General features: G+C 40.2%; 1 protein-coding gene across 1 annotated transcript in view; it reads left to right on the forward strand.

The window, feature by feature from the left end:
- Positions 1 to 21,183, forward strand: part of LOC149440032 (A disintegrin and metalloproteinase with thrombospondin motifs 2-like) — a 987,780-nt gene that overhangs the window by 845,454 nt on the left and 121,143 nt on the right. The gene's annotated exons all lie outside the window — the stretch shown is intronic.

A 21,183-nucleotide genomic window follows, 5' to 3' on the forward strand; every position in this document is an offset into this window, starting at 1 on the left:
CTTCGCTCCTCACAGGACCTCCTACTCTCTAGCTCCCTGGTCTCCTCCCCCCACGCCCGACTCCAGGACTTCTCCAGGACTTCCCCCATCCTCTGGAACTCCCTACCCCAATCCATCAGACTGTCACCTACCCTCCTCACTTTCAGGCGCACCCTGAAAACCCATCTCTTTAGGGAAGCCTACCCCACCCTCACCTAACAACCGATCTCCTCCACTCCTCCCACCACTCCATCCCCCACATCCACTTCCTCCTGTACCACTATCCCCTCCCTCCTAGATTGTAAGCTCAAAAGAGCAGGGCCCTCGAACCCCTCGTGTATTGTATTGTCTCATGTTCTGCCCCCCTGTACAGCGCTGAGCAAACCCTTTGGCGCTATATAAATACTGTATAATAATAATGTTTGATTATTAGATGTCATTTCTGCAAAAGAAATGCAGTATCATTATCTTGGCATAAACAACTTGCATTGATCAGTGTGAACCCATGTTTTTTGTTGTCTCCGTGCATTTTTAACAGAATTGAGAGGTCTTTGGACTTGTATCATTACACCTAGTGTGTCCAAAATCTCAAAAGGACCTTCCCAATTACTTTGCCACGGCCCACTTTTCCTAAAGGTTTTAATCATGACTTGTCCACTTTCTCAAATTTGTGTGTTAAGGAATCATTTTCTGCATATGAGTAGCTGCATGTGGCAAAATGGCATTCAGATTGTCTTTCAACATCTGTAACCATTTGTTTTTTTTAATTGCTTCTTTCTGTGGAGTAGACAAAAAAGGTTCATGTGGGAACACAAGTGGCATTTTTCTACCTATCATCAGTTCAAATGGACTGTATTGTGTGGATGAGGATGTTGTACTTCTGATACTCATCAGAACAAAAGGCACGGCATCTACCCATGTATGTCCTTTGTCTAACAACATTTTAGCAATTCCGGATTTGATAGTCCTGTTCATTCTTTCGACAATACCTGCAGATTGCGGATGGTATGGAATATGAAATCTTTGCTGGATTCCCAAGTTGGAAAAATTAACATTCTTGCAGTTGTTAGTGCATCATCTGTGCGTAAAATTTCAACATTTTGAAAAAACGTCAACAACTATGGGAGCATATTTGAATCCATTTTTCCTATTGGTAGTGGTCCTATATAGTCAAGTTGTAATGGACCATTAACTGGAAGAACTCTTTGTAGAGGAGGTTTCTGTCCTTTTGGCCTGGGGTTCACTTGAGCACAAATAAGACAAGATTGAATTACATTGTCTGCAGTTTCGTCCATTTTTTCCCAGAGCAATTTCTCTTTGAGAACCTCTAGAAGTCTCTGCTTATCTGCAGGCCCTAAGCTTTCATGACTGTATTTTGTGAAGTCCACTTGTAAATGTTTTGAACCCCATTTAACATGACACAAAACCCTGTTTTCACAAACAAAGGAAGATTTTGGATCAACCTGAGAAGCAGAATGGGACGGATCCTTTTTCTGTTCTTCTGCAAATAAGGGTATCTGTGTATCTGTCTTTCTGACTGTGTTTACTGAAACTGATTCAGATGGAATTTCTGACTGTTCATTAACAGCTGCTTCTTTTGCTAATGTGTCAGCTATCATATTGCCTATGCTCAGTTCATCATTGTCTTTCCTATGTGCTGGTACTAGTGCAAAAATTGATTCCATTAGTTCTCTGTGTACCAAAGCTTTGTTTGAAGCATCTACAAAACCTTTTCTTTTCCAAATTGGAAGACAATCAGTAAGAGAACGCACAACATATGAACTGTCACTATAAATCACTAGTGGACCTTGGTTCTCTTCTTTATTTAACACTGTCTCTATGGCTATCAGTTCTGCTTTTTGTGCTGAAAAGTGTCCTGGAAGTCTGTGTTGTATGGCATATCCTCTCTTTGGAAACCAGATTGCATAACCTGAAAATTACTCCCCTGAGACACAGTAACGTGAACCATCCACAAACACAGGTTCATCAATCATCTCTGCCTCTTTGTGAAACAGAGGAGAGTAAGCATCTTGGACTTCACATGAACACTCGTGTTCTAATCCATTATATTCCATCAATTGAGGGAGTACATATTTGGCATTATGTTCAACCTGGATCTGTTTGGGTGATAAAGCCAACAACCATTGCGAAAATCTTTGATTGGAAACACCTGGGATGTTTTTTTGAAGGAGAAATTTCAGGGTGGAATGAGGTGTTTGTAAGATAATTGTGTTGAAACCTACAATGTGCTCAGTTGCTTTACTGCATAGTGAACTCCTACCAATTGTTTAACACGTGTCAAAACTTTTCTCAACAGGTGTTAAAAGCCTTGAGAAATAAGCTAGGATCCTCCGATTTCCTCCTTGTATTGCCAAGCAAACAGTGCTTGCTTTTCTACTGTAGTTAGGGCTGGTGCTGTCTTCAAGTCTTTCTTCAAATATTCAAAAGCCTTTTGCTGAACTTCTGTCCAAGGACCAAAACCATTTTCCTCATTATTCTTTAGAAGTTCATATAGAGGTTTTGCTTTATCAGCAAATGACTCAATGAACTCTCTGGAAAATTCACTAATCCTAGGAATTGTCTTAGTGCTTTGAATGTTGTTGGTACAGGAAGTGCAGCAATAGCATTAACCTTTTCTTGCAGAGGTTGGCGTTTTACCCGGACTGATCTGAATACCGAGAAACTTGACCTCGCATTTCATGAGCTGAACCTTACGAGTATTTAGATTTGAGATTGATACCAATTATCAATCTCAGTATCCAAATAATCAGGGATTTCAAAGGAAACATTTTTACACATTGAAGTTTTCGAGTTACCTGATCCATTAAATGCAACAACTGTACATACTGCTGCATCTGTCAAAAGAGGTAATCTTACACCGGTAATAGAAATTTCAGCACCTGTATCAATTAAAAACCTAAGTTTTTGTCCATTCAATTTTGCTTTAATGTAATCCACATTTATCTAGACATATTGGTGTTACATATTCTAGATAATGAGACTTTATTTCTCTTTTATTGTCTAGTCCTGGAGTAGGCAATAATGGAGCTGAATTAACAGTGGTTGACTGCAAGTTCTTTTCAGTCACACCGCTGCTGACTGATAACTCTCTGATTTCTTTTATCAGAGGAGCATAAGGAGAAGAAGATTGAGTTTCTTTCACACAAGGTGGAAATAAGAGAAATAAGTCCATTTTCTTTACCTAATGTCTTGAATCTTTTATCTGCAGGATTCTAAAGGATGTTTAAGAATTTTTTACACTTCCATTTTAAATGTCCTGGTTTTTGACAGTAGTAACAAGTTATTGGTTCTCTCTGTTTCACTTGCTTGCACCTGTCATTTTTACTAAGAGCAGTCATTTCTGTCTTGGCCGTAGTCTGACCGTTCTCATTTAAAGTGTCATTTTGAACTAGAGCTATCTTAGACTTCAGATTGCTCTGTTTCATTTGTCTTCTAACTTTATCAATTAAAGAACAAGCTTCAGTCATTGAACTTTTATCTTGTACTACAGCTAATAAAGTTGGGTCAAGATATTTAAATTGTTTTACAAATGCTTTTATCATACCGTTTATCGTTTTCATCGTCTATGCCCAAGACCATTTTGTATGCCTTTTGAGAATTTAATTTTAAATTCATAAGGGTCCTCTCTAACTGAAGTCTGTAATGAGTCTAGCACTTCTATAGAAGGTACTTCCTCACCAGTGGTACATAACAATTGTCGTAATCTGTCTGATGCATCACTATGTTTCTCCTGTCGTTCATTGTCAATAACAGGTGATTTCATAAGTCGTCTGGCAAAATGTGCAGGTAACCAAAGATAATAGATACGGTTAAGCTGTTCATCTGTAAGGTAATAACGATCTGTGTAAGACTCAAATACAACAGTGTTATAAAAAGTGTCTGTCTTTGAGTCATATGCTGGGATGTCTTTTGAAATTTTCATGAATTGATCATGTATTTGTAATTTTAATTTAGCTGCACGGTCTAGTATTTTTTCTTTCTGACTTGTGTTTCGTCATCTGCTTCAGCTTCCCCCATTTCAGGAAATAACTATCTAACTGCAAAGGAAGCTTGAGGCTTTGACTTTTTATAATCAGTCTTTTTGTCACCTTTTGTTATTACAGCAACCTGTTTACTGTCTTAACACAAGATTTATTCTGGAGTCAATTTGTTCCTCAAGGTTCTCTATGTAATTACAAAAAATTTCACAGTTTGGACAATTGAGAGAATCTTGGGACATATTTTCATACATTGCTGTATTCTGTATACAGTGTTACTTTCTGTCTGCTTTAGTGTACAAACATTTTTAGCAGGTAAGGCAACATTAAAAATCATTTTGTTGAATATTCTTACCAAATTTAAGATATTAGATATCTTTTTATGCTGTTTGTTTAAATTGTCTAGATTTATCTAACTGAACATTGGCCTGTAAGCATTCATTGTATAAGTATTGCCATAACTTCCATCAGGATATAAAGAAACATCCTTAAACTCTAACTTGCTTTCTATAGCTAGTTTATCAATAAATTCCATGACTTTTATTCACCATAATCAGATGATTTTCTTGTTTGCAGCTGGATCAGTCACTGGACCTCTTGTCCACATCTGATGAAACACAAACGCCTTGTCTCTAGGTCCTTGACCGTGTTTTTCCCAGACTTGATCAGTCACAAAACTGTGCTGTCTTCCCCTTGTCAAGGAATGGAAAACTGGAGAAAAACTGTTAAATATTGTGACACTTATGTTATTTAAGTGTCCTTCTTCGGCGTTTTAGGTAAAGTGTTCTAGTGCCAGGCTGATTTAAAACAGTGTGACTTTTATTTAATTCACACTTGGCAACAACATAAAATGAATACAAAAGATAAAAAAAATACATATCAGTGCAGTAATATATATCAAATAAAAGCTGTAGCATATAGGAATAAGCTTTAGAAAAAATGTCAAGCTTCTTGCCCGTTCTATTGTGAAGTAGCAAATGAAAAGTATTTCAGTCTTGTCAGGGAAGAAAACAGGTGTTGGTGCGGCAAGGCTTGTAGGCCATAAGTAAACAAAAATGTCTCTGTGTGTATGAGTGTGTGTGTCAGTATGTGAAATGAGTGGCTTCTTATATACTTTTTCAAAGGACCAAAGAAGTCAGCCCACTATACAGCTATTTCCTAATTCAGTGTGAGCTAACTGTGTAATAGCCATATTTTTAAGTGTTCTAAACACACACATATATATATATATATATATATATATATATATATATATATATATATATATACTGTGTATATATATCGGTGCAGACCATCAGTGCAGCCCCATCAGTGAGGGAGGAAAATCACTTATTTACAAAACTTTATAACAGAGACTAAGAAAAACTTTCTTTTTTTTCAAAACGTTTGGCCTCATTTATTTAGCAAAAAATAAAACCCCAGTGGTGATTAAATACCACCAAAAGAAAGCTCTATTTTGTCTCAAAAAATGATAAAATTTAGTTAGTGTACAGTGTTGCATGACCGCGCAGTTGTCATTCAAAAGTGTAGCAGTGCGGAAAGCTGAAAATTTGCATGGGCAGGAAGGGGGTAAAAGTGCCCGGTAGGCAAGTGGTTAACTGCTGGTTAACTGGAAAGGTCCCACCCAGCCATTTTATGTGCAGTGGCTGGGTGGGAGCTTTCCAGTTCTGAGCGGACGTTCGTAAATGTCCTGTCAGAACATGTGCCGTGTGACAGGCACAGGCGATCCTGTGATGGCTGTGTTCCTCGGACACAGAACATCACAGACTGGGATATGGGCACTGTGATTGGCCCTCCCTATCACGTGATGGCTATGTCCAATCACAGCCATCACTCCAGTATAACTAGAGACATGTGCCTCTGTGTCAGAGCTTCCCACTGAGCTCAGTGAGAGCTCAGTTCAGGAAGGGTGGGTGGGGGGAGCCTGTGACAGCTCTCTGTATAGCTGATGATTTAGTGTTTACACAGATTGCAGCTATCCCCACACAGTACACCAAGCATCATCTGTCCCTGTCCAAGTGTCACATCAATATCTGTACCAGTGTCACAGCAACATTTGTGCACAAAACATCTGCCACAGTGTACACTGGTATACTGTGACATATGTTGATTGGACACTGGTCCAATCAACATATGTCACAGTATACCAGTGTCACATCAAAATCTGTTATAGCGTACCAGAGCACAAAAACATCTGCAATAGTATTCCATCAACATCTGTCGGTGTCGGTGGGCGATCAATATCTGTCACAGTGTACAGTGAAAAAAAGTGCACAAAACATCTGTCAGTGTACCAGTGTCCCACCAATAAATAAAAGATTTAAAGTAGCTTGTAGACTCTATAACGTTCATACAGACCAAATAATGTACACTGATTTTGGTTATTTTTTATCAAAGAAGTAGCAGTGTAAATTTTGATTAAAATTTATGAAGAAAAATCACTTATTTGAAAATTTTATAACAGAAACTAAGAAAAGCACGTTTTTTCCCCCAAATTTGCAGCCTTTTTTTCATTTATAGCTAAAAAAAAAATAAAACCCAGTGGTGATTAACCACTTGCCCTCCAGAGGATTTACCCCCCTTCCTGACCAGGCCATTTTTTGCATTACGGCGCTGCGTTACTTTAACTGACAATTGCGCAGTCAAGCAATGCTTTCCCCAATGAAATTCACATCCTTTTTTTCCCACAAAAGAGCTTTCTTTTGGTGGCATTTGACTTGGTATCTGGTGGTTTTTGAGGTGGTATCTGTGTTTTTTTTGTTTTTTTGGTTTTTTTTGCGCTATAAACAAAAAAAGACTGACAATTTTGAGAAAAAAAACAATATTTTTGACTTTTTGCTATTAAACATGTCCAATAAAAAAATTTAAAAATCAAATTTCATCATAAATTTATGGCAAATTGTATTCTGCTACATGTCTTTGCTAAAACAAAATCTCAATACATGTAAATTAATTGGTTTACGTGAAAGTTATAACATTTACAAATGGCGGTATATATACTGGAATTTTTTCTTTACTAGTATTGGCGGTGATCAGTGACTTTATATTGGGACTGCAGGTTTGCACTGACTCTGACACTGGGGGGAACTGACTTGGTGCCATTGACATCCCCAGTGACACCAATAGAGTGTGATCAGTGATAATAAAAAGCACTGACACTGTACTAATGGCACTGGGCAGGCAGCGGTTAACATCTGGGGAGATCAAAGGGTTAACTGTGTGCGGTTTCATATTATGTGCTGTGTGTGCTGTAAGCACACTGCTTTGTTTGGTTCTGCTATGCAGAGCCATACAAAGCAGTGTGCAGGAACTGAAAGGGGAGAGAACTGTATTGTTTACAAACAGTTCTCTCACCCATCGATAATACTTGGCGATCACTGGGTGCCGGCGAGTAATCACTGGCCTGGACCCGGTGATTGACAGCTGAGGCTGCGAATGGCGGAGCGAGTATGGTGCGCGTCCCCTCCCGGAACTGCAAAATTACGTATGTATGCCTGATTTTGCGCACCCATGCCACCCTAAGCGTTTAAATACTATCAAAAGAATGCTCTGTCTCAAAAAAAGTATAATTTTATATAGGTACAGTGCTGAGTTGAGTTGAGTAATTATCATTCAAAGTGTGACACGCTGAAAGCTGGAAACTGGCCTAGGCAGGAAGGGGGTGAAGGTGCCCAGTATTGAGATGGCTAAGGTAAAAAACCTTTTATAATGAGGGTCCCCCTTCAGCCCCCCTTATATCCTGATATCAATCCAGCACTGTGCTTGAGCAGTGTCTTGAGAGCAGTGTCTCTCTCCCTCCTCACATTGCAGATTAATAGCAGTGGGAGCCATTGGCTCCTGCTGCTGTCAATCAAAATTATGATTTGAGGGAGAGTGGCTTGCTGGGGGCATAATTAGAAGAGGGGGGAGTCAACAGCACTGGTGGGAACCCCAAAAGTGGAGGACTGGGGCTGCTGTGTGCAAGAGCAGGTAATTATAACATGATTGTTATTAAAAAAAGAAAATAAAGGTTTAACTTCACGTTAAACATTTTTACCATAACAGGTGTCTGTTCTGGTTACGGTCTTGAATGTGGGAACTGGAATGTCCACAGAATATACAGATCTTGCTAAATCAGATTCATTAGTTCCTTCAATGGGAAGATAGTTCCAAGTGACTCACTTTTTTTCTTTTTTTTCTAAATATGAAATAATTACATCGGGTGCATGGGCTGCAGCAGTGTCTTGGCTGGAGCTACTATTATTTCTGTATTTATTCTTATTTAACAGATAAACTTTTTGTTTCTCTAACCCACTTTTACTACTTACCCATCTCTTCAGAATAAGCTGCCAGGCTCTTCCATCTATATTATCCACAGGTGTGCAGACTATGAAATTGAAAAAGTACTTTTAAACTGAACCACATTGAGGGCATTCATGAAAATCAATACATAAAAGACTCTTGAAAAGCATTCATGCATTTGTTTTTATTTTCTTACCCCTGAAGAGCAATGTGTTATATGTTTTATCTTGCTTGGAATTAGACTAATTTTTATACCAACAGTTTTCATTAATGCCCTTCCCAGTTTGCAAACTTTTGTATGTTTTCAGCACTTCATATTTTTAAGAATCACTTGTTGCTTTTTTGTGTTAGTAAGCTTTACAGTTACTTGTACTGTGAATCACGATATTAGAAGGATGTTTTTAAATGTGCTGTCTAAAATCCATGAAGGTTAGTATTGTAATTCTGTAGTACTGTAAGAATGGGTATGCTTTATTGATAAGTTAACTTTTTATGCTGAATAGCTACAGTACCTCTATTTATGCTATAACATGCTGCTGAACTAAACAACTGTTGTGTAAATTCAATGGGAAAAACCCAAATGAGGCTTGTACTGTTATGTAGTTTTTCTCACATATTATTTATCATAGTTCAAATTATCTCTAGGAGATGCATCAGTAATATTTGAAAAAGTAATTAAATATATTTAGTGCCTATGAAAACAGAAACCCTTGCTTGCTTGCCTCTCATGGCTGTAACACTATGAGTCCTGAAGTGTTAAAAGGATTCACACAGGCATCACTGCATCAAACAATTGCCTAAGATTGATATAGGGATGCTGTGTTTGTATCTTTCATATCAGTGTTCTATATTTGACGTAAGCATAGCAACCGTTCATTTAGCAACATAAAGGCCCTCATTGCAATTAGAGGTTGTCGCTGCACCTGTGGCTCCCTTATTTATGCTCCAAGCACACTGTACACCATCTTGCGGCCTTGTGTATGGTTGTGTGCTGTTTTCCCCAGTATAAAAAAATAAAAATGACTTATGTGCAGTTTGAGAAAGATCGCTTCATGTTTGTATTATATTTTTTTATTTGCCCAGGAGACCAGTCATTTTCCATTTTGGTCTGAGCCATCCAGCATCCCTCACATTCATTCTTCAAGGGCTACTTCCAAAATAACAAGCATTTGGATGATGTGCTTTACATAAGAATGTAACTAATCAGTTAATCAAGACTGCCACTAATCAGGCTTTTTTACAGCCTGTTTTTGTTTTTTTTTAAGCTCATACTTTGTATTCTGCTTGCATGTAAATTTTATGCTTCAGCTGCAGACAAGTTTTCTGTTTTTCTTGCTAACAAGTATAATTTCAAATATGTAGTCAACTATTTTAACCACTTCCCGCCCAATATATGTAATGTGTACACACACACACACTAGGGTTGTTGGTTCGAATCCCAGCCACGGCACCACCTGCCTGGAGTTTGCATGTTCTCCCTGAGCCTACATGGGTTTCCTCCAGGTACTCTGGTTTCCTCCCACACTCCAAAGACATGCTAGTAGATTATTTGGATCCTTGGCCCCTAGTATGTGTATGTATAAATGTAAGTTAGAGACCTCAGATTGTACGCCTCTTGAGGTTAGGGACTGATTTGAATGTACAATACAAAGTAAATATATGTAAAGTGCTGCGTAAATTGACGTCACTATATAAGTACCTGAAATAAATTGTAAAGATCTGTCTAACATGCATGCAATAACCCTATTATTGTATCAAAATATGAGGGGTCTTCTAAAAGTTTCCGCACCTTTAGAAGTTTGGAAACTTTTTGAAAGGAAGAAAAAGTTTGGAAACTTTTTGAAAAATCCTTGTGTTGACAACATTGTCAATTGTTGACAACATAAATGGTTAATTTTTGAATATTGGTGGAAATTATGTAAATATTTTTTGATCTTTGTCAACCCTCCCACTTGCCAATTGTATTTAAAAAAAAAAGATCTTTCTTTTCGCTGCTTGTTTTTCCAGAGTTACTTTTTAACATGCGCATGCGCTGTAGATTTTAACTGTTTTTGATCAATTCCACTATTAATGTTTAGAAAATTGATAATTTTGGCTCAAAAAATCCATCGCAACAGTTCTTTTTTGTCATAAAACTTTGAATTTCGATACTCAAAATTAGCCTATTAACATTTCAAAAGTTGGAACGATCGAGCGTATTGGACACTTTTTTTAAAGATTTTTTTGTGATACGGATATCATTCTTTAGTGCCAGCGATGCCATTTCTTTTAAAAGTGATTGGTGTGGCTAAACAGCTGTCCAATCACTTTTTACTTACAGTGGTTGTTTTCTCCCTCCCCACACACAGCAGTGTGCTACCATTTCTGGGTTCTCCCGTTCCACCAGGGAGTCCAGGGCCGCTGTCGGCGGTTGAGATGGCTGACCATAGAGATGGAGGAACTCTATTGTCTCTATGGTGTGTGAAACTGGAAGCAACAGAGAACCAGTCACTACCTATGCTACCATGCTTTAGCCCATTGTCAGCTGAAAATGGGTCACAGTAGTGCAGAATGAACTGCACTCCTGTGATCTACAGAAGTACAGCCAAAAGAGCTTTGGCTGTACTTCTCCTTAAAATACTACACTGACAGCAAAATTGTGTTAGGTTAAATTCATAATACCTCCAGAAGATTTTATGTGTATATCTCAAACAGGATAATCTGCATTATAAAATTCTCTAATCCAGAGCAGTGGCATTACGTTTCCACTAGTCAGAACCCAGCAGATCACGGTACCAGAGTAATTCAAGCAGCTCACCTGAAACATACCAACTGGTTCTCAGGTCTAGATTTCTTACGCCATGCAGATACGAGCGAATCATCGAAAGCCGAAGTGTTTGACTTCATTGAACCAAATTCTGACAGTGATATCAGACCTGAAATTATTACACCAGCAATCAGGCCCGGGCTGGGACAAAAAAATAGGCCTGGGCATTTTAGACTGAGGAGACAATTTCTTGGCGGGAGGGGGGATTGCAACGGATTTGCGTGGGCAGTTGGTGATGGAATATTCACGGAGTTCGACCTCCACACTGTAATATAAAGGGGACTGCACTGTAAAAGGCCACTGTATTGATTACAGTGCAGTCCCCTTTATATCACAGTGCCCCTTTACATTACATGTGATCATCTATGACACCAGCCATTTGACGGCTTGACAGTTTGTTTTAGAGCTAACATAAGCACACTATTAACTGCAACAGTTATCATTATTGGCATGCTTTGAATGTAACTGTTTTGGCAAACCATTAAATCAGTGGGTTTAGTCTCACTTAAGTGAGACTTAAGTTAAGGAGGAAGCAGCTTCCCGCTACTACTACTGCTTTTAAAAGTATTTTGGATCATCTGGTCTCTGGTATTGTTCACTGCCCAACTTAATCACTATGACCCTAATCAGTGCCAACTGCTTGGATTTTGTGAGTATTGAAGGCTCTGCCTTACTTCTGGCTTGGTTGCTTACCAATAAGCAATGCAACATGTCTTTTAAAAGATGCTTAGAGGTTGGCCCCATTGCAACAGCTTACCTTGTCTCTTACTTTCCTACTCTTTCTGGAGATTATTCGCTTGTATCTCCAGATAAGGATCCAGGGACCCTTATTTTTATATGGTTATCCTTATTAGCCTTATCTATAGCTCCTCTGGCAAAGACTTGTACTGTGTCTTCCAGGCCTCTCATATCCATATATGATCTTATGTCACTCTATGCACAATCACTGGAGTAATCTGCTCGCAGAAGCTCTAATTGTACTTCAAAGCCATTCACAGCAGCAGAGCAGGTCTACTTACCTTTATCTCTGAGTGCCTGAGACCCCTGTTTTAGATTCAGAGCTTTTACAATCTTCCTCTAATGCAGTGTTTCTCAACTCCAGTACTCATGGACCCCCAACAGGTCATGTTTTCAGGATTTCCATTATTTTGCACAGGTGATTTGATCAGTTTCACTGCCTTAGTAATTACCACAGCTGTTTCATCTGAGGGAAATCCTGAAAACATGACCTGTTGGGGGTCCATGGGGACTGGAGTTGAGAAACACTGCTCTAATGAGACTGTTGGAGCAGTTTCCTTATAACTCAAATATGCAATCTGTTGTTTCTAACTTGATTCATAAAGTATGCTCTGTTATGCTAGATGCATAACATCAACCAGTTGTATCAAGTATAGGGTTTTTCAGAGTTTGTCCTGACGTAAAGACATTACCCATGTACCACACCTTTAGAGATTTCACCGATAGACAACTGAATTCCCTATTTAGGCCTTTGTTTGATACAATGCCCTACTTTTGAGGCCTACAACTAGAGTCCTAGTAGACACACTATAACCAACCAACCCTAAGCAGAAGCTACTATTAATGTACTACTATGGGCTTGATTCAGAATGTTGAAATGGCAATTAAATAACCAATCAAACAAACCAGAAACCAGCCATGCCCCTCAATGAACAATTACTTCACAAAACGATTTAAAACCATAAAGGTTTACCTAATCCCCATTATAACCAAATCATTCATTTCCTCCCCCTATCCTAGAAATCCCTGTAGTACACAAAAAATGACCTTATAGAACAGTCTAATATATTTAAATTATGGATCAAAACAGGAATTATACCTAAACGTATTCAAAAGTAATAATCAATATAATATACAGAATACTGCAATATACAGTATATACAGTACACATTGCAAAACACTAGACCAGTAGCTCATGTTCTACCATTTTGAAATCTAAAACTGAGTATGCATGGCATGGACAATTAGTTTGACACATAGTTATAAATCCACGCTTCCTCACAGTATAGATGTTATATTGTAAGGGTAAGTAGAAGTGATAAACTGTGTGTCAATTAATCATGGCATTTAATTACTGATATATGACAAACACACTCTTGTTTCATCCATGAGCAAGTACTGCAATATAATTCCTGCTGGATATTGAAAAACAGTTGTTCACTGAGAATATCATGAGCCTTCGTCCTTAGCAATGCTTGATAGGTTATACAGTTCAAATAAGTTTCTTGTAAATGCAAAGAGGAATTTAAAAGTCCCCAGGACCACTATTGAGATATAGTGTCCACTCCCAAATGTACTCACTGCACCTGCACAAGGGACATCCAATATTCCCTGTGGAATATTGTAGCCACCCTTAGTGGGTTTTCATATATCCCAGACCTCTAATCTGGAGGGAGAAAGATAATGTATCATCCCAAAAACTAGGTAGTCAGCTGGCACTTGTACAAATCCACAGATGGCTTCTCCAATATTAAATCATGTTTCCATACCTAATAGGGATGAAGTATATCTATAGGGTTTTCTTGTTCAGTTTTTTTTATTGAGTAGAAACAAATGAAACATAAGAGCACAGTTTACCATTCTGGTGATAGTGCTATACATAAACATAACAAATAGTAGACATGAATAATAATACACAAACAGAGCAGCACTAACGTGCCACCATGCAAATGCAAAGCTGCTATAAAAGAAAATAATGTGTAACTTATGTCGATAACCCTGACTCATGATGATAGCTTCACTTAAAACCTCCACAAGTACAAAGCTTTCTAAATTGTCCTGTGGCAGGTAATTATCAACCCAGGGCTGCCAAATTTTAAGATATTCAGGGACTGGATTTTGCAACATGACTTCTTTTTTTAATCAGAAAATGCATTATCCTATACATTATACTATGCATTATACTATCCTCAAGGAGACACAAGTTGGGGGTTTTCCAAGCTTTGGCTATAGTTTGGATGCAGTAGTAACATATAGCTACAGTTTAAACTGTGAGATAGTTATATCAGGCAGTTGCCTATTAAGAAGGGCTGCCACAGGGTCAGGCGCTTGCGTCACACCAAGAAGCATGGATAACATATGAAATACTTCAGTCCAGAAAGCCATAACAAGTGGGCAAGACCACTATGGTTTCCCGCGTACATGCAACCTCAAAAGCAATGTGGGGGATAGATTGGAAGGATTTTGGTGATTCTAGCAGGGACTAGGTACCTTCTAGTTAGCCTGTAAGGCTAAAATGTTCACTGTGGACAACTTGGTAGAGTGCCATATTTCGGCCTAATCACTGGAGCCCAGCTGGTTGCTGAGGTCTGGGGCCCAGCAACTTGCTTAAAAAGGGAGTGTTGAAGAAGAAGGGGAGGACAGGCACGCATAAAGTTTGACTATTAGACCAGGGACTCGAGGATCCAAATAGCAAATTTGTTCAAACAAGGTTTGCTACTGTAGTTCTGATTGGCCTTTAATGTAAGCAGAATAGAAATGCGAGATTTGGAGGTAGCGTAATAATATTATAATATTTTGGAGTTAGGAAGCTCATATCACTTTGGCAAGGAAGCAAACAACTGGAAAGAAGAGGCTGTAACCATGCATATTACACCCCACAGAGACCAGTAAAAAAATGAAGAGGGGGCTACATATGCAGGATAGAAAGAGGAGTGTCTCAAAAAGGACAGAAGGGCATTGTGCTGGTACTGCAGCTGAAAAGGGACTCTCAGCTGCTCTCATAACGTTAAGTAAAGAAGAGTAATGGGGTTAACCACCAGGTTCCTTGGAAGATAACGATAATAGGTTGTCCACACCTAGGGGGTCACATTCGGCTGCTTCCAAACTTAGCCAGTGGAGAAGTTCCTTTGTTGTATGGTGCTGAGCAAATTTGTACAAGCTGGGCCGCATTATAATACTTTGTGAAACCCTGGTTTCTCAACCAGGGTTCAATGGAACCCCAGGGTTCCTCCAAAGGTTGATAGGGGTTCCTTGAGCAATCAGCAAATTTTGCCTGTCAGGTAAGTTCCCACTGACACCATTGATCTTTTTAGCAATCTGTAAGTATAAGGAGCATTCTTGCCTCTAATTATCACACTAATGTATCATGAATTGTAGATATAGTCATTTTTAGCAGGGGTTTCCTGAGACTGGATATGTCAAGGGTTCCTCTGCATTGAAAAGGTTGAGAAAGGCTGCTGTAGAGCTGGCTAATGAGAAAGATACTGGGAAAGTAGATATATTTTATAAATTTATATTTTACAACAGGTGCGATTTCCCAGTGCAGAGAAAGACTAATGTGATCCCGATGTGACGATCGGCGTCATTTTTATAGGCCCACAATCTCTCTCTGTAGGAAAACGGCAGTCTCCCTGTGTTCAGCTCTGAATCCCATGCCAACAGAGAGAGCCTGTCCATTGCTGTAAAATATATCTACTTTCCCAGTATCTTTCTCATTAGCCAGCTCTCTGGTGTCTGTAGTTCAATCAATATAGTAGTCAATATAGTATTATAGCATAATCAATCTATAATGAAGTCAATATAGCATTGGCTATATGACTACATGTCCCAAGATCCTCTGTTGTCAGGAGAATTGAATCCACTCTGCTAACAGGAACTGATGTAGCTGTCCCAGTAATGGGCACTAGGGGAAAAAGGCTTAATCATATGTTCCTGAAATGCATAATGACATAGCCAGCACCTGACTAAATCCATCCCCCCCCCCCAACTTGAAATCTTTGGTTTCCAAAGAGGTAATGCAGCTCACTGTAATACATATCACTTAATAGACAATAATATATTTGAACATTACAGTGAAGGAAATAAGTATTTGATCCCCTGCTAATTTTGAATGTTTGCCCACTCACAAAGAAATTATCAGTCTAAAAATTGAATGGTAGGTGTATTGTAACACTGAGAGACAGAATAGTAACAAACATTTCAAAAGAATGCATGTCTAACAAATTATGCACTGATTTGCATGTTCATGAGCGAAATAAGTATTTGATCCCCTATCATTCAGCAGGATTTCTGGCTACCAGGTGTCTTTCATACAGGTAACAAGCTGAGATTAGAAACCGTCTCTTAAAAGGGAGTTCTGCTAATCTCATTTTGTTACCTGTATAAAAGACACCTGTCCACAGGAGCAATCAAACAATCAGATTCCAAACTCTCCACCATGGAAAAGACCAAAGAGCTGTCCAAGGATGTCGGACAAGATTGTAGACCTACACAAGGCTGGACTGGGCTACCAAACTATCGCCAAGCAGCTTGGTGAGAAGGTGACAACAGCTGGTGCAATCATTCCCAAATGGAAGAAACACAAAACTACAGTCAGTCTCCCTAGGTCTAGTGCACCATGCAAGATCTCACCTCGTGGAGTGTCAATGATCATGAGAACAGTGAGGAATCATCCCAGAACTACACATGAGGATCTTGTCAATGATCTCCAGGCAGCTGGAACCACAGTCACCAAGAAAACAATTGGTAACACACTACGCCGACAAGGAATGAAATCCTGCAGAGCCCGCAAGGTCCCTCTGCTCAAGAAAGCACATGTCCAGGCCTGTCTGAAGTTTGCCACTGAACATCTGAAAGATGCAGAGGAGGACTGGTTGAAAGTGTTGTGGTCAGGTGAGACCAAAAACCCCAATAACACCATCCCAACTGTCAAATATGGTGGTGGAAACATTCTGGTTTAGAGGTGTTTTGCTGCTAAGGGGACAGAACAACTGCACCGCATCAAAGGGACGATGGACGGGGCGACGTACCGTCAAATCTTGGGTGAGAACCTTCTTCCCCCAGCCAAGGCATTGAAAATGGGTCGTGGATGGGTGTTCCAGCATGACAATGACCCAAAACACATGGCCAAGGCAACAAAGGAGTGGCTCAAGAAGAAGCACATTAAGATCCTGGAGTGGCCTAGCCAGTCTCCAGATCTGACTGAAAATCTGTGGAGGGAGCTGAAAGTTCGAGTTGCCAAACGTCAGCCACCAAACCTTAAAGACTTGGAGAGGATCTGCCAAGAGGAGTGTGCCGCCAAAATCCCTCCTGAGATGTGTGCAAACCTGGTGGCCAAATACAGTAAATGTGTGACCGCTGTGATTGCCAACAAGGGATTTGCCACCAAGTACTAAGTCATGTTTTATGAAGGGGATCAAATGCTTATTTTCCTCATGAACATGCAAATCAGTGCATAATTTGTTAGACATGCATTTCTTTAGAATTTTTTGTTGCTATTCTGTCCCTCAGTGTTACATACACCTGCCATTCGATTTTTATACTGATCATTTCTTGGTGAGTGGGCAAACATTCAAAATCAGCAGGGGATCAAACACTTATTTCCTTCACTGTAACTGTAAACAAGAAGTCAACCATAACTCATATTCACAAGTAATGCACAAACATCAGGGATCATCTATAACCACTTATATAACTCATCAGTCAGAGTGAGATTACTTGTTGACAGGTAGTGGCCCACACAGAGGGTGAGTCAAGGTAACCTTCCACCCAATGAACGGTAGTTGGATCTGGCATTTTACTCCAACACTGAGTAGTAGATATAAGTTCATTAGAGTTTTTTCCTAGTGTATCATATGTCAATCTCTTGGGTGGGTTAATGTTTGGTCTTAGTCCGGAATTTATAGAGTCTTCAAGCATGACTCCAAAGGTGCAGGCTCATGTACCCCACCATAGATGCCTTGACGGGACTCATGTCACCAACTCCCAATTGGGACTAGCAACAACCAGATGGGGTTCATACTTGGAATCACTATTTCACCAGACCTCTGTTTCTAGGGCCAGCTTAAATCTCAGCACCCCTCACTGTAGATGCACTAGCTGCTTTGGTTTTAAGTTTGGGGGTGGCCATGGGTGTGAGAGAGGTTGTCACTCCCAGCTCTGAGGTTTCCCCTCCCGTTTACCCAGATATCATTATTTTCCAGAGACTGTGGCTGCACCAATCAGGCACCATCTCTTCTCCATCACTTTCATACTCTTCCACTGCTGAAATGTAGGTTTGACATTGTCAACGTGATCAAGCCCTAAGGATTCATGATAAAAACACAAACCATGAGAAAAACAGCTTGACTACGTGCAGACTGCTAAAACATATTTAATGGTATAAATATTTGGCAACTCACATTTGAGTAATTAGAAACAGGCTAATCTTGGGTAACCGGACTGCCTTTCCACCATCGTGGGATGACACTGCAGTATGGTTACAGTGCCAGCATGGATGGAGAAGCCAGCCAAAAGCTCCAGTGGTCTGTGGAGCCACTTGGACCGCAGCTTTCAGCGTCATGATGCATTTCTGAGCATGCACGAAGTCAGGAGTAGGCTTGCATACTCCTTTCTCAAGCTAGTAAATGAATTTGCAGAAAAGCCTTATATGAGGAGCGAGGAAGATGGATGACAATTAGAGGGAGTGGCATGAAGAGGAAGCTTCCATGCACACATAGGATTTTATCAGAGTTTAGCAGGAGCAACATTTAGGAGTAGTTAAACGTCCCTCTCCTGAACACGGAAAAATCACGTTCAGGAGTGGAATGTTTTGCCAAAAAAAGCAAAATGCAACAAAAACACGTGTAAATGTGCCTAAGCGCTAGACACATTTAGCGCTTGGGCGTTTATTCATTTCAATGGCAAGTACTCTGGCCAATGAAATGAATAAATGCCCAAGCGCTAAACGCGGCTAAACATAAACCTAATTGAGGTCTTGGTGTACTTGGATGGCATCATCATTTTCGGGTAGACTTTGGAAGAACATGAAGCGAGACTTGAGAAGGTTCTTCAAAGACTCCATGAAGAGGGACTGAAGATATCATTGCAGAAATGTTAGTTCTATCAATCTTCTGTCACCTATCTGTTTAATCTGATGGAATTGCCACTGACCTTAAGAAGTTTTAGGCAGTTACCACATGGCCTAGACCAAGAACAGTCACCGAATTAAGGTCGTTCATAGGGTCCTGCTCCTTCGTAGTGAATTTTGTAAACATTGCAAACATTACTACAAAATGACAAAGGGCAAGGCGAGAGTGAAAATTGCAAAGTGAGTCAAATGAGGCAAGGAGGACAAAAGTCACAAGAATCTGTTCCTGGCGTTGGAATGTGGCCAGAGCCCCTGATAGCCCTTGAGGCATCCTATTGAACTCAATTGAAAGCTGACTTTTCTCCATCATTCGAATGTATGGGGGTTTGATAGTTCCACTTTTCAGATCTATGACACTGAACCATTTTGCCTCAGAAAGACATTGAAGGGCATCTTTGATTCGAGGAGTGGTGTACCAATCAGGAATTAATCTTCTGTTCAGAGTTTGGTAGACAATACACATTCTCAGGATCCCATTTTTCTTCCTCAATAGTAATAAAGGAGAAGCATAGGGGCTCCTGGATTCTTGAATGACTCCTGACTTCATTTCAACAAGTTGTTCTTTGAACTGAACACTCAAATGTATTCACCTTGCTCTCTCCCTGAAGGTCAACCTGCTGTGTCTTCCTGCAGCTGAATTCTGTTTCCCATGTCAACAAGGTCAGGTTGGTTAGCAGGCTTAGGGCCATGGGACCAAACTGGACAGTAGACAAAGAACCAGTAACAATCCATTAGACTGTCACCTACCTTCCTCACCTTCAGGCGCACCCTGAAAACCCTCCTCTTCAGGGAAGCCTACCCCAACCTCACCTAACACCTAACCTCACCTAACAACTAACCTCCTCCACTCCTCCCACCACTCCATCCACCACAGCCATTTCCTCCTGTACCACCTTCCCCTCCCTCCTAGATTGTAAGCTCGAAAGAGCAGGGCCCTCGAACCCCTCGTGTATTGTATTGTTACTGTCTTGTCTCATGTTCTGTCCCCCTTGCTACTGTACAGTGCTGAGCATACCCTTTCGCGTTATATAAATACTGTATAATAATAATAATAATAACATCAGGCTGAATAGCAGATGACATGTCACTGGAGTAAAGCTGTATAGCTGGAGCACAGGCTGGATGCAGAGTGGCTTGGAGAGGAGGTCGAGAGCCCCACCTGGCTGAATGATGCAGTCTATCCAAAGGATGGATGGAACTTCTTAGACAAGTTTGAGCAGATACAGTATGATGAGGCCAGGTTACTGAAAGTTCTTAACATGAAAAAGTAGAAGGTATGGGCTGGACCAGAATAACTGAAGCAAAGGACAGGACCACATTGGCAGGTGTAGAGGCAGAAGAACTTGAGGACAAGTTAGCCTGCATGTGCGTCCAAGGTTGTCTAGGGATAGGTAAAGGTAGGGGTAATCCAGAAGGTTTGACTTTTAAAGGACTTAAGAGTGAGCGCAGGTTTTGCAAGCTTTTACATAGGAACAGGAGTTTTTATGGAGAGAGGGGCACCAAAGCCCACAAGAAACCAAAGAAAAAGTTTTAGTAATCTCTGGTGCCCGGCCGTCTTAGCATCATGTGCTTCTGAGAGCATTTTAAGCCTAAGGTGGAAGAGAACAAATACCTTTCCAGGGGGTAGGTTTGGCGGAGCACTAGACTGAGCCTTTAAAATGGAGTCAAAAAAGGTCAGGGGAAAGGGCCCCAATCATTTATTCTGGGAGTAAGATATGGTTCAAGGCTGCAAAACTCCCAGCCTTTGGGAAGAAGAGATTCAGACTGTGGCACTTGACTGGTTTCAATAAACTTGTCAGTGTCTTCTGCTACAACAGAGTCATATACAAGGCAAGTGACTGGTATTGGCCACAAAAAATTATAAATAGGCAACTGGTTACCAGATTTAGTGCAGTTCTGGGACCAGGACCTAGTCTCCCCTATAACCCAATCTGTGTGTGGGTTATGAAGTTTAAGCGAGATAGGCAGGAGTAGTTATCAAGTAGAAGCTGATTGTCTCTCTATGAAATTCCTCAATGGTCAGAGTAAAAGGTACAGTGCACAAGGTGACCAGGCTCATGGACAAGAGAGAGCTATGAACAGGGTTTGTGCACATCCGTCAAAGGAATCTTTAGACAGTGTGCTTGCAAAGGAACAAATAATTTGTCTCAGGGGGAACCTGAAACCATATAGTCTAGAGAAGCAGACTCCACCTGCACTAGACTCTGGGCGTTTCCTGGCTTACTGGGGCAGAGTCCCTGGTATCTTCTTCT

Source organism: Staurois parvus, unplaced genomic scaffold (genome assembly GCF_062004578.1).
Source record: "Staurois parvus isolate SC_StPar_1 unplaced genomic scaffold, SC_StPar_1.0 ptg001129l, whole genome shotgun sequence".
In the NCBI taxonomy this organism is placed as follows: domain Eukaryota; kingdom Metazoa; phylum Chordata; class Amphibia; order Anura; family Ranidae; genus Staurois; species Staurois parvus.